Genomic DNA, 8641 nt, shown 5'->3' on the forward strand with positions numbered 1-8641 from the left:
TGGCATACTTTTGGGTGAGTGTATAACATTGCCCCACCGGTACGATCTAGGCATCTAAACGGCTTTTCAGGATTCCAAATGTGCACTCAATCACACCGCGCGTCCTGATGTGAGCCCAGTTGTACGCCGCCTCTCCAACGTTGGAAGGATTGCGCACGGGAGTCATCATCCATGGCTGAAGATGATACCTATGATACAAAAGCAAAATATTTTCAAGACCATTCAAATAAAAAAAATATTGTGTAGGCTATGTTTTTATTTATTTATAGGCTACCTATATCGGCCCCCAGCCGTTCAATGAACAGCTATAGGGAATGTGCAGTTTCGCGTATAGACTATTATACGCACAGTTTCGTGCTATGTAGGCTATTATAAATAATTAGCCTATTATTCATTGGGGGAGCTTGGACTCGCTGGGGACGGGTGGAGAGACGCATAGTCAACTGAGCCTCCCCAGACGCGACTTCATCCTCCAGTTGGCTGAAGAGCTGCGCGCTCTGGTGTCCAAACAGCTACCACGGTGGTTCTAGTGTTAAATCAAAAAGTGACCTTCTTCTAAATATTCTCTCACGAACAACATGCCTGGCATTGCGATGCCGAATTCGCCTCGCAACAATCACTGCTGCCATGATCAGCGGACAGGCTGGCCATGACACCCCTTGCGCTTAAATACCACCACGTTTCTGAAAACGGTATTAATTTCACTTTAACTGCGTGAGGCAATTTGCGCCGATCTTTGTGAATTGGGCGGGTTTTGCAATAATGTTCATTTGCATAGAAAGGGGAACATTCTCCGCCCATATTACCTAATTTAAATATGAGCTAATTACACCGGCGCAGAGAAACGCAATGACGAACGCAACGCAGTTAACACCGTATTTCACCCTTTGCGAGGGCTTTGTGAATAGCAAACATAATTTTTGACTTATTTGCACAGGCTTTGCGTCAGGAAAAGCTGCGCAATCCTTTAGTGAATTCGCCCCTGACTGTTTAAGTGTCTGCGTCAGCAACGTCTACTATGACATCATAAAAGCAATGGGAGATGTAACGTGGCGAGGCGCCCTCTAGTGGTCTTGATAGGGGTGTGGAAGTGTTGGAGTCGGACTGATGAGTGCATTTATGAAATAGGATATCTACATTAGGTAAACACGGGTGTAATTATTAAAAAGGCGAGGTTGCTGCGAGTGGTTGCTAAGCAAAGCGTTCACTAAGTGTAGTCACAAGCACCAACCCCCCTCTCCCCCCACCGGGACGGCTCCCTCTCTCCTCCCCGATAGGTAGATTTGGGTAGCGTTCTTTGAGCGCGAAGGACGACCGAGAGGCGAGATTAGCGTTCGTTCAAGTAATAATAAAAAAAGAGTCCCATAGCCATTGAATTGGTAGTAGGCTATTTTGAGGTTGGTCATTTCTCCGAGTGAGAATTGTGAAGCGTGGCGAGTGAGCGTGAGAATAGGCTGCAATGCGAGTCTGAGACTTGGCAGCCCCGGGTTTCACTGATCTACCGGTCAGTAAATCCGACCAAATTTCAAGAGGTGGACATCACTGGATTCATCTCGGCATACAGATAATTCAAGAGCAATTGACTCATGTTTACGAAGCACACCAACATAGTGCTCTGATCAGCTGCACTCTCCAGTGAAGTTCTCAAAACGCGACAGATGCCCGGATCCGTAGTAGCCTAGATCTCATTGTATTACAGTCATTTAGCAGACGCGTTTATCCAAAGCAACTAACAATAATTGCATTTAACGTAGGAAAAGCCAATGTAGGCTACTAGCCTACTAGGCTACTTGCCGGAACTCACAAGTGCATCTCCTTTCTAAAACAAGTGACTAAGAGCATAATCTAGTGCTGAAGGCAAAGTGCAAGAATAGCAATCTAAAATACAATAGAGGGATCGTTGTAGTTCTCTCTGTAAAATAACTACAACGTAGACCTAAATTAAAGAAATAAAAAGTACCTTTGAGAAACCGCACATTATTGCGGTGGAATTTGATATTCTTAGTAGCCTAGTTTATGGCTTTGTCAATCCATTGATCATCATCATCATCATCATCTTCATCCGCTTATCCAGGGTCGGGTCGCGGAGGCAGCAGTTCCATCAGGGGGCCCCAGACATCCCTTTCCCTAGCAGCATCAACCAGCTCTGCCTGGGGAATCTTTAGCCGCTCACAGGCCAGTGCGGAGATGTAGTCCCGCCACCTAGTCCTGGGTCTACCCCGCGGCCTCCTCCCAGCCGGACACGCCTAGAACACCTCCCTAGGGAGGCGCCCAGGAGGCATCCTCACTAGATGCCCGAACCACCTCAACTGGCTCCTTTCGACGCAAAGGAGCAGCGGCTCTACTCCGAGTCTCTCCCGGATGACTGAACTTCTCACCCGATCTCTCAGGGAGACCCCAGCCACCCTCCGGAGAAAACTCATTTCGGCCGCTTGTATCCGTGATCTCGTTCTTTCGGTCATGACCCATCCTTCATGACCATAGGTGAAGGTGGGGACGAAGATAGACCGGTAGATCGAGAGCTTTGCCTTTTGGCTCAGCTCTCTTTTCATCACAACAGTGCGGTAAAGCGACTGCAGAACCGCACCAGCTGCTCCGATTCTCCGGCCAAACTCCCTCTCCATGGTTCCCTCACTCGTGAACAAGACCCCCAGATACTTGAACTCCTTCACTTGGGGTAAGGACTCATTTCCTACTCGGAGCGGACAGGCCACCGGTTTCCTGCTGAGAACCATGGCCTCAGATTTAGAAGTGCTTATTCTCATCCCAGCCGCTTCACACTCAGTTGCGAACCTATCCAGAGAGTGCTGGAGGTCGCAGGCAGCTGATGCCATCAGGACCACATCATCTGCAAAAAGCAGTGACGTGATCCCCAGCTCACCGAACTGCAAACCCACCTCCCCCCGGCTACGCCTCGATATCCTCGCGGGGGCACCGGCGTCAGCCATTAAACCTCTGGAACTTGTCCAGAAAGCTGCTGCTCGCCTGGTGTTCAACCACCCCAAATTGTCCCACACAACTTCCCTCCTCCGTTCCCTACACTGGCTCCCTGTAGCGGCTCGCATCCAGTTTAAAACTCTGGCGCTAACCTACAGGGCAATGAAAGGAACAGCCCCCTCCTACCTCCAGGCCATGGTCAAACCCTACATCCCCTCCCGACCACTACGCTCTGCTACCTCAGGGCGACTGGTTGCCCCGTCACTCCGAGGCTCCTGCGGTCGATCGACACGGTCACGGCTCTTCTCTGTCCTGGCCCCGCAGTGGTGGAATGAGCTGCCCACTGATGTCAGGACAGCAGAGTCGCTGCCCATCTTTCGTCGCAGGCTCAAAACTCATCTCTTCAAGAAGTACTACAACAATCCTCCCACCTAAGCACTTATTATATTGCACTGTACTTTAGATTGTGATTCTTGCACTTTGCCTTCAGCACTAGATTATGCTCTTAGTCACTTGTTTGTTTTAGAAAGAAGATGCACTTGTGAGTTCTGGCAAGTAGTAGTACATTGGCTCTTCCTACGTTAAATGCAATTATTGTTAGTCGCTTTGGATAAAAGCGTCTGCTAAATGACTGTAATGTAATGTAATATCCTGTCCATGAAAATCACAAACAGGATTGGTGACAAAGCGCAGCCCTGGCGGAGGCCAACACCCACCGGAAAGGAAGACGACTTACTGCCGAGGACCTGGACACAGCTCTCGCTCTGGGTGTACAGGGATTGGATGGCCCTAAGTAGGGACCCCCTCACCCCATACTCCCGCATAACCCTCCACAAGACCTCTCGAGGGACCCGGTCGTAAGCCTTCTCCAAGTCCACAAAACACATGTAGACAGGTTGGGCAAACTCCCAAGCCCCCTCCAAGATCCTTGCGAGAGTGAAGAGCTGGTCGGTAGTTCCACGACCAGGACGAAATCCGCATTGTTCCTCTTCGATCTGAGGTTCGACTATTGGCCGGACCCTCCTTTCCAGCACCTTGGATTAAACTTTCCCTGGGAGGCTGAGTAATGTGATGCCTCTCTAATTCGCACACACCCTCTGGTCCCCTTTTTTGAATATTGGGACCACCACCCCAGTCTGCCACTCCTTCGGCACTGACCCAGACTTCCACGCAATGTTACAGAGGCGTGTCAACCAAGACAGCCCCTCTACACCCAGCGCCTTCAGCATTTCTGGACGGATCTCATCAGTCCCTGGGGCTCTGCCACTGTGGAGTTGTTTGACTACCTCAGTGACCTCCTCCAAGGACATTGACGACCCCCCATCATCTTCCGGCTCTGCCTCGATCGTAGAGGGTGGATTAGTCGGGTTCAGGAGTTCCTCAAAGTGCTCCTTCCAACGCTCAACAACCTCCTCAGTTGAGGTCAGCAGTGTCCCCTTGCTGTATACAGCTTGGATGGTCCCCCACTGCTCCCTTCCTGAGGTGTCTGATGGTCTTCCAGAAACACTTTGGTGCCGACCGAAAGTCCTTCTCCATGGTTTCTCCGAACTCCTCCCACTCCCGCTGCTTTGCCTTGGTCACGGCCGAAGCCGCAGCCCTCCGGGCCAGTCGATACCCTGCAACTGTTTCTGGGGTCTCCCGGGCTAACATAACCCGGAAGGCCTCCTTCTTCAGTCGGACGGCTTCCCTCACCACCGCTGTCCACCACGGTGTCCGAGGGTTACCGCCCCTTGAGGTACCTATGGCCCTCAGGCCACAGCTCCCAGCCGCAGCTTCAGCAATGGAGGCTTTGAACACCGACCACTCATGCTCGATGTCCCCAACCTCCACAGGGATGCCTGAGAAGCTCCGCCGGAGGTGGCAATTGAAATCTCTCCGGACAGGCTCTTCCTCCAGACGTTCCCAGTTCACCCTCACTACACGCTTGGGTTTTCCAGGTCTGTCCAGAAGTTTCCCCCGCCATCGAAACCAGCTCACCACCAGATGGTGATCAGTGGACAGCTCTGCCCCTCTCTTTACCCGAGTGTCCAAAACGCATGGCCTCAGATCAGATGATACGATAACGAAATCGATCATCGACCTTCGGCCTAAGGTGTTCTGATGCCAGGTGTACTTGTGGGCATCCTTGTGTTCGAACATGGTGTTTGTTATGGACAAACCGTGACTAGCACAGAAGTCCAACAACAAAACACCACTCGGGTTCAGATCGTGGTGGCCATGCCTTCCAATCACGCCCCTCCAAGTTTCTCCATCATTGCCTACGTGTGCATTGAAGTCCCCCAGTAGGACACTGGAGTCCCCTGCAGGAGCCCACAAAAGGACTCCACTCAGGGTCTGCAGGAAGGCTGAGTACTCTGAACTGCTGTTCGGTGCATAAGCACAAACCACAGTCAGAGTCCCCCCCGCCCACAGTCCTAAGGCGCAGGGAGGCGACCCTCTCGTCCACTGGGGTGAACTCCAGCACAGAGGCGCTCAGCTGGGGGCTAGCTAGTATAGCCACACCTGCCTTACGCCTCATACCGTGAGCAACTCCGGAGAAGAACAGGGTCCAACCCCTATCCAGGAGTTTGGTTCCGGTGCCGGTGCTGTGCGTGGAGGTTAGCCCCACCAGGTGTAATTGGTATCGCTCCACCTCCCTCACAAGCTCCAGCTCCTTCCCCCCCAGCGAGGTCACGTTCCATGTCCCCAGAGCCAGCCTTTGCCGCCCGGGTCCGGTCCGTCGGTGCCCCCCGCCTTCACCGCCACCTAGTTGGCAGCACACCCGACCCCGACAATTCCTCCCGCGGGTGGTGGGTCCACGGGACGATGGAGGAGGAGATGGTGCTTCCACGTTGCTTATTCGGGCTGCCCGGCCACCAGGCGCTCGCATGCGGGCCCTCCGTCTGGGCCTGGCTCCAGACAAGGGCCCCGGGCTTCCTCCGGGCCGGGTCTCTCTTCCTTTTTGGTGTTCTGTCATCAGCGTTTTTTCCTGTAACCCCAGGTAGGGGGGCTAGGGGGTACTACCACTTGCCCAAGGTGGACCCCCAGACTAGTGGAGGGAAGGAGGCGTCTTACTTCTCCATTCTAGTTTTGCAACTAGCCACTGTCGCACAATCCATTGATATCGATTTATAATTATTTCAAGTTTTTCTCCCTATGCAAAAGATGGGGCGGTTTTGTGAACCCAACCAGTAGAGAGCGTAGTTTTACGCTTTGGCTCCCTTGAACATAGATGGTGAAGTGGGCTATCTGGAGCGTACAGGGAACATAGTAGGCTAATGCTGATGATTTCTGTCACGGGCAGCATACACTGCATACCCTCAGTCCCCTAATAGGTCTTATTTCATTTCAACTTGGCTATTAACTTGATGGAGCATGTTACATTTGAGCAATATGATGATAATATGGCTAAAAGGTAGGCTACAATATGTCACAGTGCACTGGCTACTGCTATCATGTACAGTACTCCTACACATAGTAACTTCAGTTTTACAAGATGCCACAGTGCACTGGCTACTGCTATCAATACGATACAGTACAGTGCTCCTAAAATACCTATGTTATATACAGATGCCCTCAGCTGCAGGATCATCTCCTTTGATGATTTTACCTCTTTTGAATACCACGCTATGTTCTTAAAATGCCAGCCCCCAGTTCTGGCAGTAACAGTGTATAGGCCTCCTAAACAATGCCCTGCCTTCTCTACCGAATTTTCAGAACTCCTGTCCATTGTTACGGTTTCACCTCCACACACGCCCCCCTCCTCCGCCTCTCCACAACCCTCCACCTCTGTGCCTACCTCACACGCCCCCTGCAGCTCGGCACGGGCACTGAGGGTGCTCCAACGACGGCTGAAATGAGTTGAGCTGATGGGCGAATGAGCTTATGGCCGGATCACTGCACACCTGCTGCCACCTTCTCATCAACCCCCTCTACCTACAAGAAGCCGGTTTCTCCAGCCATTCATCGCCAGATCTTCCCTAAGAAACGCCTGGCAAGTATCGTAGTTGTTAAACAAAGTATTTCTGCTTATATATATGTGTGTTTGTGTGCTCTCTGGACCACCGCACCTCAAGGCTTACTCGTCTCTCCGTGTTCCCTACAGAACGACCAGGTGTGCTGTGATCCGGCTTGCCTGCCCATCACTCTGCCCGCCACCCACTGCAGCTGCTCCAACCGGCCTCAACCTCCAGCCTGCCAGGCTCCCAACCTGAGCCATCCGGGCACTACCTTCCCTCCCAGCTCCAGCAATAAACGCCCTGCTGGGCAAAGAGCTTCCTGCCTCCTGTGTCGTGCACTTGAGCCCCGTAGCTAACTAGCCTTAACAGTCCATCATCCATACAAATTATGACACCCTTGATCTAGTGATTACTAAGGGCCTGACTATCACTGTCTCCTCTATTAGTGACCTCGCTCTCTCTGACCATTTCTGTATCTTCTTCACTGCATTGGTTCCTAAAGTCAAAAGTAGTACTAGCGCTTTATCAAGAAACGTTATCTTACCTCCGCAGTATCCGATAGTTTTAGAGAAATAATGATCACAAACAATTTATCAACTCCAGAAGTGGGGCCGTCAGGCACTATTGAAGACTTAGCATCCGCCTTTAACACCAGAGTAGGGGCAGCCTTGGATTCTGTAGCACCTATTAAACTGAAAAAGATCACAGCCAATCATAAAGCTCCATGGCGAAATGAGGAAACAAATCAACTAAAGAGAACCTGCAGAAGATCTGAGCGTATATGGAGAAAGACCAAGCTACAGGTCCACCATGATATTCTCAAAGAACATCTCGCTGCCTTTGATAAAGCAATAAGAAATGCAAGGAAAGACCACTTCTCAAAATTCATATCTATCAACCGCAATAATTCAAGAGTGCTCTTCTCAACAATTGATAGCCTAATAAACCCTGCCGTAAAAACACCAGATAACCTGCTCTCTACCTCCAAATGTGAGGAATTTGCAGCTTACTTCAGAGATAAGATTATGAATATTAGGAGGAAAGTCACCCAGGAAAGGCCATGCATCCTGTTCACAGATCCTCTTCCTCCATGTAATGGACATATGAGCTTGTTTACACTGGTGGACACAGAAATGTTGAGAAAAGTAGTATCCAAACTCAAATCCTCCACAAGCCTGCTGGATCCCATCCCCACTGATTTTTTCAAAACAATTTTTGACTCTGTATCCTATGACATTTTAGCCATTGTTAATGACTCCCTATCTACAGGTGTCTTCCCACCAATACTTAAAACTGCTTTGGTGAGACCCGTGCTGAAGAAAAACAACTTAGACAACAGTTCTTAGCAATTTAAGACCAATCTCCAACCTTCCCTTTTTGAGTAAAATTCTGGAAACGATTGTTTTCAAACAGATTAATGATTTCCTAGCTACAAGTTCTACCCTTGACCTTTTCCAGTCCGGCTTTCGCGCCCATCATAGCACAGAGACGGCATTAGTCAAAGTTGTAAATGACCTCAGAATTAATGCTGACTCCAAAGAGCTCTCTGTTCTCATCCTCCTGGACCTGAGTGCAGCCTTTGATACTATAGATTATGCAATCCTCATCAAAAGACTGGAGAAGTGGGTTGGCCTCTCCGGTCCTTAATTGGCTTAGGACCTATATAACCGGTCGTGATTTCTTTGTTGCCCTCGGTGACCATAGCTCAGGAAAGATCCCTATGACCTGTGGGGTGCCCCAAGGATCGATCCTAGGACCTCTACTCT

Source organism: Borostomias antarcticus, assembly GCF_949987555.1.
Source record: "Borostomias antarcticus genome assembly, contig: scaffold_41, whole genome shotgun sequence".
In the NCBI taxonomy this organism is placed as follows: Eukaryota; Metazoa; Chordata; class Actinopteri; order Stomiiformes; family Stomiidae; genus Borostomias; species Borostomias antarcticus.